Below are 21,214 nucleotides of genomic sequence, written 5' to 3' on the forward strand. Positions count from 1 at the left end.
TACAGGGTATTAAGTATTAACATAGATTTATCTTCTCACTTATAATACTTCTATTATTATTATCATGTAAATATATCTTAACACATATAGAACCATGTCTGTTTCGCATATCGTTTATCATCAAATATACATATCACATATATTTTGAGATAATAAGCATATAACTCACATATAAACTATTAACATATATTTAATACCTTTATCTACTTGTATTAAAATCATGTTCACGAAAGAGACTATGCACTCACTTGTTAAACTAACGACTTGAAATTTGGGCAGCGCTTCGCTTCTAGCAACAGTCTTTTCCTTTGACGTAACCTAGCATTATTATCGCTAAGTTTTAGTCTAATATTTATTGCGACTAATTATTAGCAGCCTAGGTTCATCATTAACTCAAAGGAACAACCAAGTAGGATCACATTGGAGGTAAGGTCCGTTTGGTATACGAAGTATACTGTTTGAAATCCCACATTAAATACCTCACTAAATCACAACCTAGACATCATCCCCATAAGTAGATCAATCAGTATAACGACTTCGAATCACAGATAAATCTTGTTTATAGGTTCATAATAATGATAACGAACTTAAACATAAGTTGTACTTAAAGTATGGTAAGCATAACTAACTTGCAAGGGGGTTTAGCGTCGAACCGGGATCTGCACGGGCCGAACTTCTGAGCCAAAAGCTCTTCTTCTCGGGGCCTTCTGGAGCTCCGAGACTCGCTTCTAACACCTAGGAGGTTCTAGGGATAATAATAGAGGCCTTGGGGGTGTTTGAGAGAGAATGGGTTAGAAAGGTTTGAGGAATTGATTGATTTGTTCCTTCTATTTATTTGCTATCTAAGGGCTCTTGGTGTCGTGACATTTACGTTTATGTCATGAGGATGCATAGGCATGAAGGCTACGCCAGGTGCTGGCACGTGGCGTAGGACGCAGGTAAAACAACCCATTTTAAAAAATTCATAACTTTCTCATACAAGCTCCATTCTTGATGTTATTTATATGCACACGTACGTATTGACAAGATTTACAACTTTCGTTTAGACTCTGTTGGCTAATTTTGACTTTATATTTAAAGCTATATTTTAATAGGCTAAGACCATTAAAGTCCGTTAAAAATTCATAACTTTGTCATCCGGCATCCGTTTTTTACTGTCTTTATATCGTTGAGATCCTATGAACGAGATCTTGAATTCTCATTTAGGTTGTGTCGGCTAAAAATCGTTTGATCTAAAATTCGATTTACGGGCTATATAATGCTATGCTAAATCGTAGAAAATTCATAACTTCCTCAAATGAAGTTAGATTTGGACGTTCTATATATGCACGATTTCGGTTTGACGTCTATTACGACTTTAATTTAGATCACTAAGGCTAAAAGTATCTCGTCAAAAATTCACTTTTTACGATACGCGGAGTCGTGCCGGTGTAATCGCAAAACATTGACGGGTGATAACTTCTTCGTTATAAGTCAGATTTCAACGTTCTTTATATGTACATAATCCTTGTGACAAATACTATAACTTTGGTTAAGTTCATTTATTTTAAATAATCTTCTATCAAAAAGTCATTTTTAATGCTTATTGTCTCTAATTGGCTAGCCCGAATTTGCGGGCGTTACAATTATCTCCCCCTTAGGATGATTACATCCGGGAATCATCAACAAAACAGGGCTCGTATAATGACTGAATATGTTATCTTTTCATCCTAGGTAATAACCATAACTCTTATTTCCTTTCAAATGAGTATCTAACTTTTGGACTTCTTGATTGCTGACGGTGCTCAATCTTGCACCCATTCTTGATACTATGTTGAACTTTCGATCGTAACCTTCGAGTTAAAAAATTTATCCTTATTGGAGACTCCTACTCCTTCTCAAACAAACTTAATTTATGATAAGTTATTTACTTTGATTATCATAAAAGACCGATGGGTCATGTCCTAACGACCTCTCATCGTATAATGTAATGCTTAGACTTAGGTCTTTTAGAGTCAAATTCCAGAATGGAATATACCTTCCTTCATGTTCTAATGTGATATAATCACATTCTAGCATGTAGCGCTTCTAGCTATAAGCTTCTTACCTTAACTACGATTGCGATGCTTCTATTGATTGCTTTGATTATCTTATACTTTAATCCTTTGGTTTAATTCATATTCTACATTGAACTTGGTTCTCTAAACCATGTAACATACTTATCTTAGTCAGACTCGATTTGATATGACCACTAGAATCGGAATAACAATCATCTTCTAAGTCATTACCGAAACAATTGTAATGACAGACATGAACAAAATGGAATCAGTTACTAGCGCCTTGGTAACCTTGTAACTTTCCCTGATCCAAGTGCGAGTCATGTGCTTCTTGTACTATAGGCCTGTACTACCTTTCACACTACTCTTACTCGTCCCACGTATAGCCTCTCAGTTTCCCAAGTCACCATATGAGAATTTCATATAGTCATTTAACACATCGGATAACATAACTAAGGTTTATATAATTTCTTGAAACAACTACATAGATGTTTAAGTTTACCTTACACTAGGCATGTTATAATAGGATACACCACATGATACTATCTATATGGCCACCTTATATCTTGCTCTTCAGATATATAGATCCTTACTGAGACAACCCGATATTTCAAGTCAATGTAATGACCTAAAAGTCAACGATTTGTAATCTACTTTTGATATAATAAAAAAATAACGTCAAAAATAAAATGTTCATGAGTCTCAATTGGGTTGCATAATGTAATAGATGTCGTAACAAGGTTTTCAGAAATGTAAAGAACACAAAAAATCTGAGTTACAACGAAGAAGTTATGACCAATCGAAAATCCGCAGCAAAACCGGTAAAATATTGTTAAGCGTAAAACGCAAAATTTCAATAAAATATGTTTTAGCCTTAGGTATCTAAATGAATGATGTAGATGTCATTAGGCCGTAAACGTACATAAAAAGAACGTCCAAATCTGACTTCATATGAGGAAGTTATGATTTTTCTAGGTTTCAAAGTAGCGGTAGACAGCTAAAAACTTGAAATAGAGATCGAGCGATATTTAGCCAACACAACCTAAACGAGAATTGAAGATCTCGACAATAGTAGTACAACGGTAAAACGACAGACGAAAACGGACATTGGATGAAGAAGTTATGAACTTTTAACGGTCTTTTCCTGTCCCGGCCTATTAAAAATATATAATTAAAAATCAGTTAAAAATTTGACAACAAAGACTAAATGACAGTTGTAGATTATACTCTCACCTACGCGTGGATATAAAGAACATCAAAAATGGAGCTCGTATGCGAAAGTTACGTATTTTAGAAGATTGGGGCACATAAACCGAGGGGGTACGCTATAGCGTACAAGGGTACGCCCAACGTACTCAGTGCATGGCCTCGGATCGACCACGTCCTCCACTACTCTCTAGCCTGTCCCATCCGAAGTCCGAAGAAGGCGTCATGCATGACGTACGCCCAGCGTACGAGGGCCAGTTCCACTCCTATATGAAGGGTGCGAGGCTTCCGACTTCTTTTGCTAATTCACAACATTTATCCCATATATTCTCAATCTCGAGCCTCCTAAAACTATCTTGATGCCCTGGTTACGTATCCAAGCTACGGCGAAGGTCCGAAGCTCCGAAACTCCTGATAAATTTTCCAGTTTCTGGTCGAAGTGCTGCCTGTGAAAAGTCTCGTTTTCTTCAATTCATACCACTTACCAAGTGAGTTCATACCCCTATATTTTCACGTTTTTACTATATATTAGGGGGAAATGCAAGTTAAACGCAAGAAAAACTTATGATAAAATTCAACTCGTTACATACAGTTTCTAATGCTTTATCTACATTTTGTGTATAAATGTTAAATAAGTAAAATAACGGTATTACAAATGTTATACTTTACATGCAAAGTTGGTAATACACTAAGGTTTGTCATTCAAATGAAACACACATTTGAAAAACTATAATAGGTATAGTTTACGAGATATTCATGATATTTTACACTCTATGAACAATATAGAAAGGAAATACTTACATTTACAAGAAAAATGGACTTTTCAAACGTAAACCTATTTGATGCAAACTTTTGTGAGACATTTGACTTCACGTATTTAGAAGTACGCATTTTAAGTCTTATATTATAAACCATAATCTCTTGTAGGGAGAGCATGATACTTGTGTATAGATCTATACAGGATTGACAATCCCGCACCTGAACTGTTAGCTACAGTTAGACTGGCAGGTTTGTGGTGACAAATGTCATATCATTCCAACACATGAAGAACGTGTTACAGGCAGTCTGGGTCAATAGTACGGTTATAAAACTCATATGAAGTATTAAAACATTTGATTTACGAGGCTATCAAACGCTTTAGTGGTTATATATACATATATAAATCTACTTACTCTATTTTAGGTATGGAAAATACTTATACATTTCGATTTTTGGAACTTTTAAAAGTACTAATCATTTATGGAAAATATTGGATTATCTAGAAACAAACCCAGTTACTTTATACAAAAAGGCATACAACTTTTATACAAAAATGATTATGAACTCACCAACTTAATTGTTGACTCCTTTTCAAAATTACTTGTATTTCTCAGGGAGTCAGTAATACAGGTAAACAACAGCTTTTTGGGAAGGGATGCTAAGGCGTCAATTTCAAACTTATTACACCATCATAATGTAATTTCTTTTGAAACATGTATTGCAATCAACAATGTAACTTTTTAAATTATATTTATGATGGTTTTGTTTTCTTTCTTTACTATTTACTAAAATGTTATGATACTACATGAAGTCATCCGCCCTCGAACGAGTCTGCCGTTCTGGTTTGGGGGTATGACAGATTGGTATCAGAGCATTGTTTATAGTGAACTAAGTATATCGAACCACATAAGATATACAAACTATAAATGCAAAGGGACTAAAACTCTATGACAAAACACTTTCACACCAACCATACTTCATTAAATCAAAATGTTAGTTTTCATAAATGTACAAATGCATGCATGCAAACGGTTTAAAGTCATATTTAGAACTATACAAAAGTATTAAGACAAGTTGGACACTATGACTAAGCCTTGGAATATGTAATCAGATCTAGGATGACTATAGCTTGATCAACTATATTTATCCGAGATATGAGCAACGTATGTCGGGGAATAATCATAGTGAGCAACAAGTCAAAAAATTACCAAAGTAACACCAGAATCAAACTTACAAATTTAAATACTATAGGAGTATTTATGACACAATAAAAACTATAACAAGTGAGTAAACCCCGACATTTCGTTAGGACTAGTATCGTCAATTAAATAAAAATTAAGCTTATAAAAAGCTAAAAACCTTCACTGACAGGGCTATAATTCAAAAGTGCATAATTTAAAGTTACACATGGGTGAGGTTGCATGGGCTTAGGATTTATGATTTCGCTTTAGGCTCTTTTCTTTGTTTGGATGTGGGCTAGGAGTGAAGCTACTTATCCAACGGTCCATTCAATCTCAATTGTAAGTAATTCGTATACACTAGGTAATTATCGGAGGACTCGGTGTAGGTCTTATCATAAAATTTTCTCTTTACACTCAAATCCTATATATAATTCTCTTATCTCTATTCTCGATCAGACGAAATGGAAGGATTTCATATCCCCAGGGATCCCTACTACCCAAACCATGGCAATGGAGGTTGGATTTAGGAGGATCCAAAAGAGGATCCCAAAGAGGTTTCTGAGGGAGATCTAGAAGAGGATCCTAAAAAAGAAGAAGAGGAAGCAGATGATGAGGGCACTGACTCAGAACCCGAGGTCTACAATCCTCCCCAGGTAGTACCAAATCTCCGACGGCACTTTCAGGGCCCGACGCCCCTCTGGGCTGTAGATCTGAAACGATGGAGCAGAGACAAAGGACAACATCCACCCTACGGCATGGGACAAGGCTCTTATTACCTCAGTAGCGGAGTGTAAAATGACAGAGCACTCCTTGTCATGGTTCGTCGCATCACAAAGGCGAGCTAGCTAAGGTAAACGCCAACCAAATCATGGACGTCGGTGCCACTGCCCAAATCACGGCGGTACATCTTCGTCGTCTGGCCGAAGAACATGCTCGAACAATAGAGCACACCTTTTCCCTTCAGAAGGACATTACCGCTGCTAGAGCCGAGGTAAGGGAGTTCTGGAAAAACCAAGCCGTAATGGAAAGGCGCGTCATCCAGGCTAAACGTCAAGTAGCTCAAGCTTGGACTTCCACAACAACATACCATGGTCTGCAGCGTACCACCCGCTTGGAGTAGAGCGGATACTTCTTGCACTATGTAGATACTTATCGAGTGAGCATTAGTGCTACTCTTTCCTTTATGTATGTAAACCTAACGGATTGTCAGTACATAATTCGAGGGCCTGAATGCAGTCAAAATTTCCCATTTTAATTGATGTACTCTACACCCGTGTTAAGGTCAAATTTTCCTGATCGATGTATCGAATATTAATATCAATGAGATTAACATGTATTTTTTATTTCATTGGGTGTTTCATTAAATTCTTAAAATACTAAGGAAATCATGCACTTATTATTATAAGTTTCCGTTTCGCAATTAACTTACAAATTCGGTAATGTTAGGAACATAAAACATATAGTACTACGACTTTCCATAATCATTTCTGAAGACTTATCAAGAATTCGTCTTTTTAACTTATGAAAGAATCATGCCGACAAGAAAGAATCCCCGACGCTTCAATACTACATAAACACCAACACCACCTCCACCACCACCCCAATCAATGGACAATGTTGTTTTGCAGGCTGCCGTAACAACTGTAGTTACAACAACAATGACCCAAATGAGTAACAACGGGCCGGGAGGAGGAATAAATAGCTCTACTAATGGCCAACACCAAGGTCGTTCTGGGGAATGCACTTATAAGGACTTCACCAATAGCAAACTCATATCCTTTAATGGGTCTAGAGGAGTTATTGCTCTATCCCAATGGATAGAGAAAACGAAAGTAGTATTCGAGATCTGCTCATTCCAAGAAGGCAGCAAAGTAAAATTTGCTACCTGTGCTTTCTCCGAACAAGCCCTTACGTCGTGGAATGGCCACGTCAAGTCACTAACTCTGGTAGTGGCTAACTCCATGGGATGGGAAAAACTGAAGCAAATGCTCATGCAAGAGTACTGCCCGAGAGGTGAAGTACAGAAGCTCGAGCAAGAGCTTTGGGGCCTTACTATAGTAGGCTCAGACATCGCGACCTATACCAATAGGTTCAGTGACTTAGCAATACTTTTCTCGAGAATGGTTGCTCTAGAGAGCAAGAAGATCGAGAGATATATCTGGGGACTGTCACCCAAGATTCAAGGAAGTGTACTAGCTTCCAAGCCAGTTACTTTCGATAGTGCCAAATAGTTGGCACAGTCCCTCGTTGACCATGGTGTCTGCCAATGATTCATGACTGCAGCTCCGAAGCAACCCATAGAGAGCAACAAAAACAACAGTAACACCAACAACAACAAGAAGAAGTTTTGGAACAAAAGGAAGGGTGAATCTTCACAAGAACCTTCCATGAAACAACAGATAGTGGCAGTCCATACCGCTACTACTCCCACCACTGTTCCCGTTACCCCTACACCGGTAAAGCAATATGCTGGAAACCTACCAAAATGCAACAAATGCAATTTCTATCACAACAGAAATTGTCAGGTGATGCACTATAATAACTGCAACAAGAAAGGGCGCATTGCTCATTTCTATAAGGCAGCGACACAACCAATCACCCAAGTTCCTGGAGTCGGTGTGGTTAGGCGTGTTATGGGTGTGGTGAAGCTGGGCACTACAAGAAAGATTTACCTAAGTCAAGGAATGCTGGCAGTGCAGGAAGAGTGCTGGCAATAGGACATAACGAAGCAGTAGCTGATCCCACAGTGGTTACGGGTACGTTTCTCCTCAATAGCGTTTATGCATGCATACTTTTTGATTGTGGTGCGGAGAGGAGTTTCGTGAGCGATGAATTCAAACACTTACTTAAACAAAACCCCCAATCACTTAATAAGATATTTACAGTAGAAATGGCAAACGGTAAAACAGAATGCACAAACGATATATACATAGGCTGCATGCTAGATTTAAATGAACACTCATTCCAAATCGATCTAATGTTGATCACTATAAGAAGCTTTGATGTCATCATCGGTATGGATTGGTTAAGCCTTCACCATGCCGATATACTTTGCCACAAAAGGGTCATTCGCCTTAATCTGCCAAATGGAAAAACTCTTGCCATTTATGGTGATAAACCTGGTACCAATTTACAAATCATCTCTTGCGAAGCCCAAAAATACATGCGCAATGAGTACCATGCTTTCCTAGCCCGCATGGTAGATAAGGAAAAAGAAGCGAAAGATATCAAAGACTTTCCAGAAGTCTACGATTTCCCTGACGTGTTCCCTAAAGATCTTCCAGGAGTTCCTCCAGAACATCAAGTCGAGTTCAGAATCGACTTGATTCCTGGAGCCACCCAAGTAGCAAAATCGTCGTACCGACTAGCCACAACATAGAAGCAAGAATTATTCAGCGAACTAAATGAGCTACTTAATAAAGGATTCATCAGGCCGGGCTTCTCACCTTAGGAGCACCAATCCTATTCATAAGGAAGAAGGATGGATCCTTCTGCATGTGCATCGACTACTGAGAACTAAACAAGCTCACAATAAAGAACTGATATCCCCTACCGCGCATAGACAATCTGTTCGACCAACTCCAAGGAGCAAGCTACTTCTCAAAGGTCGATTTAAGATCCGGGTATCATCAGCTAAGAGTCCTAGAAGGAGATGTTCCCATGACGGCTTTCCGAACTCGTTATGGTCACCACGAGTTTATAGTGATGCCTTTGGATTAACAAATGCACCGACGGTGTTCATGGACTTAATGAACTGAGTATGTCATTCTTTCCTGGACAAATTTTTGATCATGTTCATAGATGATATACTCATCTATTTGAAGAGTAAATAAGAACATAGTCAACACCTCCGACCGGTTTTGGAAACATTAAGGGCAGAGAAGTTATACGCGAAATTCTCAATGTGCTAATTTTGGATTCGGAAAGTAGATTTCCTTGGTCATGTGGTCAACAAAGAAGGGATACATGTTGACCCTTCGAAGATCAAGGCAATCGAGAGCTGGTCGGCTCCAAGAACTCCAACGGAAATCCGACAATTCTTGGGCCTTACTGGCTTTTACAGTAGATTCATAAAAAAATTCTCAAAGATTACCAAACCACTTACTGCCCTGACTTAGAAGGGTGTAACCTACAATTGGGGAGAAAAGCAAGACGCTGCATTCCAAACACTGAAACAAGCCCTATGCAGCGCACCTATACTATCCCTGCCAAAAGGAACATAAGACTTTGTGGTCTACTGTGATGCATCAAACCAAAGTTTGGGATGTGTTCTAATGGAATGCAGAAAGGTCATCGCATACGCCTCGAGAAAACTCAAGACGCACGAAGTCAACTACACTACCCACGAGCTAGAACTGGGAGCAGTCGTTTTCTCCCTAAAGATCTAGACGCACGATCTCTACGACACGAAATGCGCAATCTTCACCGATCACAAGAGCCTTCAGCACATTCTCGACCAAAAAGAACTCAACATGAGTCAGAGACAATGGGTTGAACTACTAAGCGATTACAAATTCAAAAATCATTATCATCTGGGAAAAGCTAATGTAGTAGTTGATGCTCTCAGTCAAAAGGAGTACTCGGGCCGCCAACTGAAGTCCTTAACCATGACAATCCATTCACACCTGTCTATGCAAATCAAGGAAGCTCAAATAGAAGCCTTGAAAACAGAAAACGTGGCTGGCGAAGCCTTAAGAGGAATGGATAAAAATCTTGATGTCAAGGGAGACAGAGTTCGTTACTTCATGAATCGAATCTAGAAACCGAAGTTTGGTGGATTCAGAGACGTTGTCATCAATGAGGCTCATATGACTCAATACTCCATGCATCCCGGTTCCGACAAGATGCATCTGGACCTCAAGAAATTGTATTGGTGGCCGAACATAAAAGCCGAAATTGCTGTCTATGTAGGCAAGTGTCTGACTTGCGCCAAAGTCAAAGTAGAGTACCAAAAGCCCTTGGGATTGTTACAACAACCTGAAATACCCGAGTGGAAGTGGGAGCAGATAACCATGGATTGCATAACCAAATTTACCAAACCAGCGGGCGGACTTGACACCATCTGGGTGATCGTCGATAGATTAACCAAATTCGCACACTTCCTACCAATAAAGGAAACTGACAATATGGAAAAACTAGCTCGAAAATACATCAGAGAGATTGTGCGACTGCATGGTGTACCAATATCCATTATCTATGACAGAGATAGTAGATTCACCTCACGGTTCTGGCAGTCACTACAAAAATCTCTAGGGACGAGACTAGACATGAGTACCGCTTACCATCCACATACCGATGGTCAGAGTGAGAGGACCATTCAAACATTGGAAGATATGCTAAGAGCTTGTGAGATCGATTTTGGTAAGGCATGGGATACCCATTTACCACTAGTCGAGTTCTCGTTGAACAATAGCTATCACACTAGCATCAAGGTTGCTCCATTCGAAGCCCTCTATGGCCACGAGTGCAGATCACGTCTATGCTGGGCTGAAGTGGGTGACACGCAACTAGTTAGGGGACAAATACCTGAAAACACTCTTACAGGCCCGGAAATCATAAGAGAAACGACCGAGAGAATTGTCCAAATACAAGAATGACTAAAAGCTTCAAGAGACAAACAAAAGAGTTATGCAGACAAAAGACGGAAGCCCTTGGAATTTCAGGTTGGGACCGGGTTCTATTGAAGGTCTCACCCTGGAAAGGGTTAATACATTTTGGAAAATGTGGGAAACTAATTCCAAGGTATTTTGGACCATTCAAGATCCTTTCCAAGATCGGCCCGGTAGCTTACAAGCTTCGATTACCATAGGAACTCAATAACGTACATCCTATTTTTCATGTGTCAAACTTAAAGAAGTGTTTGTCTGATGAGACCCTCGTCGTCCCTCTGGACGAAATCGAAATCAACGAGAGTCTCCACTTTGTAGAGGAACCAGTAGAAATCATGGATAGGGAAGTTAAAAGAACAAAACAAAGTCACATACCCATTGTGAAGGTCCGCTGGAATACAAAGCGAGGACCTGAATACACCTGGGAGCGAGAATATTAGATGAAACAAAAATACCCACATCTTTTCCCTAGTCCATAAATACTTATCCTAGAATAAATTTAGGGACGAAATTCTCTCTAACGGGGGGATGATGTGACAACCCGATATTTCAAGTCAATGTAATGACCTAAAAGTCAAGGATTTGTAATTTACTTTTGATATAATAAAAAAATAGCATCAAAAATAAAATGTTCAAAAGTCTCAATTGGGTTGCATAATGTAATAGATGTCGTAACAAGGTTTTCATAAATGTAAGGAACACAAAAATCCGAGTTATAACGAAGAAGTTATGACGAATCGAAAATCCGCAGCAAAACCGGTGAAATATTGTTAAGCGTAAAACGCGGAATTTCAATAAAATACTTTTTAGCCTTAGATATCTAAACGATTTTCGTAGATATCATTAAACCATAAACGTACATAAAAAGAACGTCCAAATGTGGCTTTGTGTGAGGAAGTTATGATTTTTCTAGGTTTCGGAGTAGCGGTAGACAACTAAAAACTCAAAATAGAGATCGAGCGATATTTATCCGACACAACCTAAACGAGAATTGAAGATCTCGATAATAGTAGTACAACGGTAAAAAGACAGACGAAAACGGACATCGGATGAAGAAGTTATGAATTTTTAACGGTCTTTTCCTGTCCCGGCCTATTAAAAATATATAATTCAAAATAAATTCAAAATTTGCCAACGAAGTCTGAATGAAAGTTGTAGATTAGAATGGATCCTAAGGCGTCAATTTCAAACTTATTATATCATCATAATGTAATTTCTTTTGAAACATGTATTACAATCACCAATGTAAATTTTTAAATTATATTTATGATGGTTGTGTTTGCTTTTTTTACTATTTAGTCAACTGTTATGATACTACATGAAGTCATCCGCCCTCTAACGATTCCGCCATTCTGGTTTGGGGGTGTGACACTTACTCTTGATCCCTCGCGTCTTCACCTGCTCATTAAGGATCATCTGGAATGCTCTTGCCTTTGGCTTTGTGGTATGTTTAGCTTTGTAGCTCTTTCCCTCTTTGAGCAGTCTTGCTTGAAGTGTCCTTCTTCACCACACTTAAAGCATACTTCTCTCTTGGTTGTGAATTCGTTGGCATATTGACCAGTCTTCCCGCATTTAAAGCAGATCACCTTCTTAGAGCATCTCCCAATGTGCTTCCTTCTGCACTTGTCACACCACTTTTCTTCGTTACTACCCCGACATCTCTTATTGTCGGGGCATGATTTCGTGAACCTATTTTCTTTTCGGATCTTGAAGTACCCTCAAACTTCCTATTCTCGCCAACTTCAACCCTATTGGTGGTTTTGCCTTTGATCATTTCTTCAACAGAATTAGCAGCCCAGATGGCTGCCTCAAGAGTAGGTACCTGGCGTACTGGCACATTGGACTGTAATGGTAGTCCCTTTGTATACTTATTGATTTTTGTTAGCTCATCAGGGACGATGCGCAAAGCAAACTCCATCTTGTCTGTGAAGGCACTGCTATACTCATTAATGGGCGTCTTGCCCTTTTTTAGTGTCATAAATTGGTTCCCCAGCTTTTGTATGCTTTGGGTGGAGCAGAACTTGCATTTAAAGTGTACCAAGAAGTTAGCCCACGCCAGTTCTAGCGGCTCATTAGGGCTTTTGATCTTTCCCAACCGTGTTCCACCAACGAACATACCCACCCCTAAACTGACGCACAACATAAGTAGTTTGTAGTTTGCCCTTGCAACCACATGTTATGAAAGCTAGCTCCATCTCAGAGATCCAGTCATAAATCTGATTGGATCTTCTTTCCCAATAAAATTTGATGGTTTGCAAGATGTAAATTCTTTATACTTTCATCTGTTCCCTTTAATTCCTTCATCCTGGTTATTTCTCTTAACCACTTATGGCTCGACCTGACTAACAGTTCTACTATAATTTCCTTCTTCTGATTGTTCATTGATCAGTTCGGATTGTATAATGGGTACAATAGGTTCATCCTTATTAAGCAACAATTATCTCATCTCCTTCCTTTGTTTGGCCATCATAGCCCGAATCATTGCTTGGACTACTGCCATCGTGATTGGCTTGGGTACAGCTGCTGCCTCTAGTGCACGCTCAATCACTCATGGCTCATGCTCTTGGTTTCCATTAGCATTTCCTAATCTGCTACGAGTTCTCAACATTTCGATCTATACACTCTAGCAGATGTTCATTTTACAGTGACGATAATTAAGGAAGGGAAAGCTTTACTTACGAGAGACGTATAAATCTCCTTATCATTATGAAAAGTTATATGCCAATTATAATATCGTAATTAAAACCTGAACACATAAATTTCTAGATCTGGTCGGCAATAGACCATATATCTGATCAAACAATACCATCATAAATCATATAATGTATCTTATAGCATAAATCATTTAGCATATAAAAGCAATATAGGCATCTTCCCTAAATAAGCTAGTGCTCGTGTCTATTCGGGCATACTTCCAAAATATAGCTGACACTCATCTCATAATCATTGCTTAGCATTCTAAGTTAAAGTCAAAAAATTTCCTAAAATTCCTAGTTCGCTTAAAATAACGCTCTCATAGGAACTATGACTTCCCCATTTTCATGGCTAGAAGAGAATGATTTGTTTATGCTTATTTAAAAATTAGAGTACCCTTTTCGAAGAATAATATTGCGGAATTTGTTCTCAGAAAACATGATAATGATATTATCAAAGCATTTCCGAATAAATGTATTTTATTTATGTGAAAACATGGGGATATCATTGTCAATACATAAACATAAGCATAAAGAAATATTACAAGCCTTACAATAATTAAACTAGTGGCCTAATACTCCTTGAATCTCTCAGCATAATATATCTTTCATATAGCCACTCGTGATACGATAAACAAAGTGGGTTAGGTTAGGAAACCTGGTGAGTACATTTGGATTTCAAACCCACAATGTGATAATAATGTATATGTCAAACCTTAAAATCCAACTATTATCATTAACACATATATATCATATCTCTAAAACAATTTATCCCATCCCGTCGATTCCCACGTACAGATCCTTTACAACGATCTTACATACTCTAGACTAAAGGATCAATATGAACAAGAAACTAGCGACGCTGCTTTGGAAATTCCCTGGTAGCAAACGGATCCAGGTTCCTCCGAACACTGCTATCAAACCTCTATAAAGTCTAACTCTTCCCTCATAGAGTTACGACGACTGATTCAAGTCGGCCACCGGCTTCTTTCTCTGATAACAACCCTTATTAACCAATAATCACCTGATGATACTTTCATCACTCCAAATCACAACAATCACTTGACTCTTACAACGATAGATATCACCCTGAACCACCAGGTCTTGACCCGGTACCAAGCTGCTACCCCTTTCCTTGACTGGCATATCTTTTATTGAATTCACTTCTGGGACTCATCCTGCTCTCCTTTCCGAATCCAACTCGTTTCTTTCCGAGATGACAGGATGGCACATCCTTCACCTCCTGAGCAACTCCCATGTGCTCCCATCTACACTCTCATGCCCATATTGTACCTGATCCAACCTCATCAGGCTGGAAAACTCGACACACTGACGATACCTCCAGACATCCCCAGGATGTATTACTGCTACATGCATAACCTCCTGATCACAACCATACTAAAAATCCAAGGTTCCATCCTTGCATCCCTTCCGAAATCCTCTGGTTCTACACCACCGAAAATCCTTCCGCGACCTCAACGGACACCCAACCCGGACGTGCTTCCATACCACTGGCACAAACACAATGCTCAATAACCATAATTGGTATATTTTCAATCATCCATCCACACTAATGTGTTCACTTCCGTGAACCAACGCTCCTTCTCGGAGCTACATATCCTTCCCTTTCCTTATCCAAGTAAACCTGCTCGACGACGTTGCCATACAGTAAGTGCCACGGTGCTCACACCCCACTTTACACTAACATGATCAATACCCGGGGCCAGACCTACTGTCTGCTATTGCATCGCAACATACTCAATCCATCTCCTCATGTAGATCTATCAACACATACAGAGTCTTCAGCATAACTGGACCGCCTTGCCAGGCCTTCAGCCAGTCTGGACCACTCTCAGAACCTTCAGCATGTCTGGACCGCCCTCCAGGGCCTTCAGCCTATCTGGACAGTTCTCCGAGCCTTCGGCCTGACTGGTATGCCCACCGGCCTTCATCCTCCCTGGACCGCTCAAACTATACATCATCCCGAACTATCCTTCCTGGGAATCTCTTCCGTACATACTGTTCTAGCCCTCCAGGGGTTCCGAACTCTAACTCCATTCCATCTCCTCAGATTCCGGCTAATCCTAGGACTCACAACCACCAATCACCTTTACTGAAAAACCTTGGTCTGTACCCCGCCCCATATTCCTGACACTTACTCATACCAGCCCACACTCTTGGCTGACTAAAACACTGCTGAATCCAAAACAACTAATCAACCTCTAATGCTTAACGATCCTCCTGAGAATTTTCCAATTCTCCCCACTTAGAGCACTGACTACCAACCACCGGTGACCCAACCGACATCACTTAAAAAACCTTACACAACATATTCCCCTTATCCATGAACTGTTTCCTTCTAAAACGAGCAACCTCCACAAAATCACTTCCCGACATCGCATGTCACGAACTCTAAGGAAGTTCGATTCTCCGTTGAACACTTCTCAAATCGCAATTTCTCTTCCTGACAACAAGACCATACAACCAAATGCTAACTATCAATCCCTTGGATGCTAACCGTTTGTAACTCCTAGATACTAACACTCCCAGCCCAACCATGGAACACACAGAACGACGAATAAAATACAACACCACATATATACCAAAATAACCAAGCAACAATGAAACGAAAACATACCCGCAACTGCATCCGGTTCTGCCCTCACCTCCTCTGCTGCAAGCTGATAAGTGCGTCCCTAAGCCCTCGGAGGCTCCGCTCCACCCTGACCCCCACCAGTGATCCTTAAAGTGGCCTGTGTTGGAGCCTGCACCGGTCTGACAACCAGCTGTGGACAGTTGGCCCTCAAGTGACCAACCTGATGACAATGATAACAAATCCTCATATCCTGGGCCAGGGCTGACTGCCGACAATCCCTCGCATAACGCCCCTCTCTCCCACACTTGCGGCACGCACCCCCAGACCTACAAACTCCGGTATGACCCTTTCCGCACTTCTCTCAAGTGCGGCTGCTCTGACTTCCCAACCTGGAATCAATGGTCTTGGACCGTTTCGGTACCAGTTGCGACTATGTCGGGGCCTTCCTCTGCTCTCTCAACTGCAACTCAATCTCCAACTCACGCCGCCGAGCGGCCTCCTGCAACTCCAATAAGGTCTCGCACCTCTGCGTGGACACAAACTGTCTAATATCCCTCTTGAGCATACTTAGATATCGGGACATCTGATCCTGCTCCGAAGCAAACTCAGGGCAAAACATCGCCCTCTTAGTGAACATCCTGGTGATCTCCGTCACCGACTCTGAATCCTGCTTCAGTTCCAAGAACTCCTGAGCCAATCTCTCCCTCTCAACCCGTGGAACATAACGGGTATTGAACATCTCCTGGAACTGATCCCATGTAACCGCAGCCCGCTGCGCATCCGAATAAGATCCCGTGGTCAACCTCCACCAATCCTTCGCCCCGAGCCTCAAAAGGTTCAGAGCACATCTCTCCCTCTGATCCACAGGGCATGAACACGTGAAGAAACAACCCTCAACGTCTGACAACCACCTCATAGCAACGATCGGATCCTGAACTCCATCAAAAGTAGGGGATTCGTATTATTGAAGTCCCGATACAGAAAACCCCGACAGGCTCCTCCACCTGTCGCTGCTACAGCTGTCGCGGAAGCCGACTCTGCAAGAGCCGCATAACGCTCATCAAAATACTCAACCATGGCGGTCTTGATCGACCCAAACATCTCTGGCATCTCCGCCCTGAACATAGCAGCAATCTCATCATGCAGGATCTTACGAATCTTGGCATCCAACTCATCCGTACTAATCTGACCGATGACCTCGGGTGGCACTGATCCACCCTGACCGCCCTCTCCTGATCCCGATCCTGACCCGGATCCGCCCCCGGCATGCCTAGTGACCACCATACTAAAATACACCGCAAGGAAATCAGATGCTTCCCCAATAACCCGGGAACCAACTCCCAACCCGACCCTAGGGGTTGTGACTTCCTTCATACGCATATGGGTCCTGTGCTTTCAGTAGTACGGGACCATACTACCTTCCACACCTACCCATATTTATATCAAGTATCACCACAACACCCTAGCGAAAAACATATACATGGCAACACTCAATCCTCACCTCTAGAGGAACTGCTAACTACCTCACATAGCAGGGAACCCTAGGCTAGCAGGCATCATATAATCATGCAATTCTATCATGTAATTCCTGAAGATCCTTAGCCTAGTACTAGCATGATGTTCTAACATATCACATAATCAAATAACTTGTACGTTATTTTGGGGTCAACTTATTAGCTTTGGCTGATCGTACCTCCGTATCCTCCTCTGCTTATTTGTGAAAACCATTTCAATTTCACTTAAAAAAACTCTCCTTGATTTGAGACTAGATTCACACGAATGTTCCTCCAATTCACTCAAACCAAGGCTATGATACCAACTTGTAACACCGTGAAAATTTACAACCAATCTAAACTTTTCGAAAACAACCCATATTCATTAAGTTATTACAAAAGGTTTTAAGTTCATTTATTATCAGAGTATCCCAGAAACATCAGCATAAAACTGAGGAGCAGTACGATCACGCCTTCGCCTTGCCACGGTCTCCTGAAGTACCTGAAACAATACACTGAAAATGTAAGCCCGAAAGCTTAGTGAGTTACCCCCAAAATACCAACCACAATACCACATACACATATCATATCATATCATAAACAGAACAGCCATGCATGTCGAGTCTACAGTGTGCCTGGTCCACCTGCACCAGGCCTTCAGTCCACCTGGTCCACTCTCTCTCCGAGCCTACAGTATGACTGGTCCGCCCGCATCGGGCCTTCAGTCCACCTGGTCCACTCTCTGAGTCTACAATATGATTGGTCCGCCCGCACCAGGCCTTCAGTCTGTCTGGTCCACTCTACGAGCCTCGGCACGTCTGGTCCGCCCTCTTGGGGCCTTCAGCCTATCCGGACTGCTCGCCCGGCCTTCGGTCTAACCGGTCCGCCCTGGGTACGTTGGCTTACAACACAAAGCAGGACCCACCTTAACCCAACCCAAGTCCAACAACCATGTGCACATAAACATATAATCATATAACATCTCACAACTAATCAACCGATCCAGCATATCACATAACATAGCAACATCCTAACCAGGATACCGACCTAACTGGTCACTAGCATAACATCATCCTATATACCAGGATACCAACCTTAACCAGGTCTCTAACACCTACCATCCTAACTACCAGGATGCATACATAGCAAGGCAATAACATAACAACAACTACCTGGATTTCCATCCGATAAAGGGCCGGCCTTGGTGCCTTAGACCTTGTTGATATAGTGAGGATAACTCACCTGCAACTGCCGACTTGAAGAAATAAGATCACGCTGCTCTGACCACCAGCACGAACTCCACCATTGATCATTACCAAATAACCAAAACTAATAATTACTAGAATACCCTTGGAAGTCAAATTGGTCAACCCTTGGTCCAAGTCATAGTCCTCAGTCAAAGTCAACCTTCCTGGTTGACTCTACTCACCGAGTTAACCCATTGACTCGTCGAGTTCCTATGCTCAGAAACTCCAATGCCACAACTTAACTCACCGAGTCGCCCCAAGACTCATCGAGTCCAACAAGCTCTGAGTCCCTTCCTTCTCAACTCACCGAGTCATCCCTCGACTCACCGATTCATAGCTCAACCAGATAAAGGTTAGGACTTCACGACCAGACTCGTCGAGTCCAAGAACAGACTCGTTGAGTCCAAGGCAATCTTCAACAGACTTGCCGAGTTGTTCTTCCAACTCGCCGAGTCCAAGCTCATCATCATACTCCTCGCTGAGTCACCCATGCGACTCGCCAAGTTACTACGCGACTCAAAATCTGATCCTTAGCCCGACTCGCCGAGTCATATCCCAGACTCACCGAGTCCATTTGTGACATCTTCAATCAGACGATCACATGCCATTCCATTGCTTCCAATACATAGATCTGGACTCCTAGGGCCAGATTCACACATAAAGTTTCCAACTTTACGTGCATGCAAGGCTCAACAAGCTCCAACAAGCTAAAAAATGGAGGTTTAAGGCAAGGACACTCTCAATCACGCCTCAAAGCTATCACTTTTTGGACTCATGGCTCCAAACCAACCTAGATCTGAAGTTGCAACCTCAGATCTAGTCTCTATACCCGAAACAGATCCCAACCATGCTAAAGAACCCCAATTAACACACCATGGATGAAATAACAAGGAAATAGCTTAAGGTAAGGTCCTCTTACCTTAGAGATGAGTCTAAACTGATGTAGACTTCAGATCCACAAGCTCGCTTGATGCTATCCTCAAATTCCTCCGACTTCTCTTCACTAATTTCCTCTTCCAAGCTTCAATCTTCTCAACAAGGGAGTCTCTCACGATTTAGGGTTTCGCTAGAACACTCAGAGAAGTTAGAGGCTGAAATGAAGGCATATCATTCTTTAAATAGGGTGCAAACCCTAGGAATTAGGGTTTCTCATTCCAGCACGGACTCGTCGAGTCCAGCCTCCGACTCGGTGAGTACGGTTACTTAACATGCGTCGGACACACGCTTAGACTCGACGAGTTGCAACTCCTAGTCGCCGAGTTCCTCTTTTCCAAACTTACACTTTACCCCTAAACTCTTGATTCTGACTTGGGATGTTACAACAAATCACTTTATACGATCTCCCGCAACCGAATCCCGACACCGCTTTGCTTATGTGCACCAGAATCTTCCAAACAACACTAAAAACACTCATTTTTATACTCTGAAACCTCTCACTTCGTGATTATTATAAGCTCACATCGTGGGCAGTGTCTATACATGGTCCTACCACGCGTCGCACTCTACTGCCATTTGTCTCGTCGATTCATCGCATCTCACGTCGTGAGAACCACTTGCTCACATCGTGAGAGTCAAATTTCACATTGTGAAAATCATGATTCATGTCGTTGTGGTCAAAGTTTGACCTTTGACTTGACTTCCGTTTACTTTCTCATATTGGCATCCTACTTTCATCTCAACTTCAAATAGCCATAACTTTCTCATACAGACTCCGTTTTCAGCAAACTTTATATCCACGGATTCGTCATCACACGAACTACAATATTCTTCAATAATATTTTACTAATTAACATTCTTAAAAATTAACTTTTTCTAGGGTTTATCTCACCTATCCCTTTCATAATATCTATATTTTATAAAATAACACCAGTTACGAAAAACCGGGTGTCACAATTCCTGTCTGTACCTTGTTAGAACTATAAAATCTTTTGATATTTAATTTGTAGTCTTCAATAATCCATAATGTGAAATCTTCTTCCAAGTACTTATCATCTAGTTATCACGTCTTGAAGGCTCATTCCTTATGACACCCTTATCACGTTCTCCGTAGAAGAAACTCAACTTTTTTCTATCACAAATCTCAGAACTTGTAGATAGAGCTTACAAAGTTCCTTCCATTAAATTTTTCACCATGGTAGTCTAGTACCATGGGGTAAGGTACTCTTATCGACTCATCATTGTCACTTTTAGTTTCCATTATGTGCATGCTTCGAGACGATCTTCATATTAGTTGTCTTCCTTTCAAGATTAATGAATACCTTCAGGTATCCTACACTACTACCATTGTGCACCATTTCTTGCCAGTCCATCACATTAGATTAATGCACAATTTCTTGCATTTTATTAGTATCTTGGTGTCACCAGGACACCTTTCTTCCATAGCTACCATCATAT

The sequence above is a fragment of the Lactuca sativa genome, chromosome 2, assembly GCF_002870075.4.
Source record: "Lactuca sativa cultivar Salinas chromosome 2, Lsat_Salinas_v11, whole genome shotgun sequence".
NCBI lineage: Eukaryota > Viridiplantae > Streptophyta > Magnoliopsida > Asterales > Asteraceae > Lactuca > Lactuca sativa.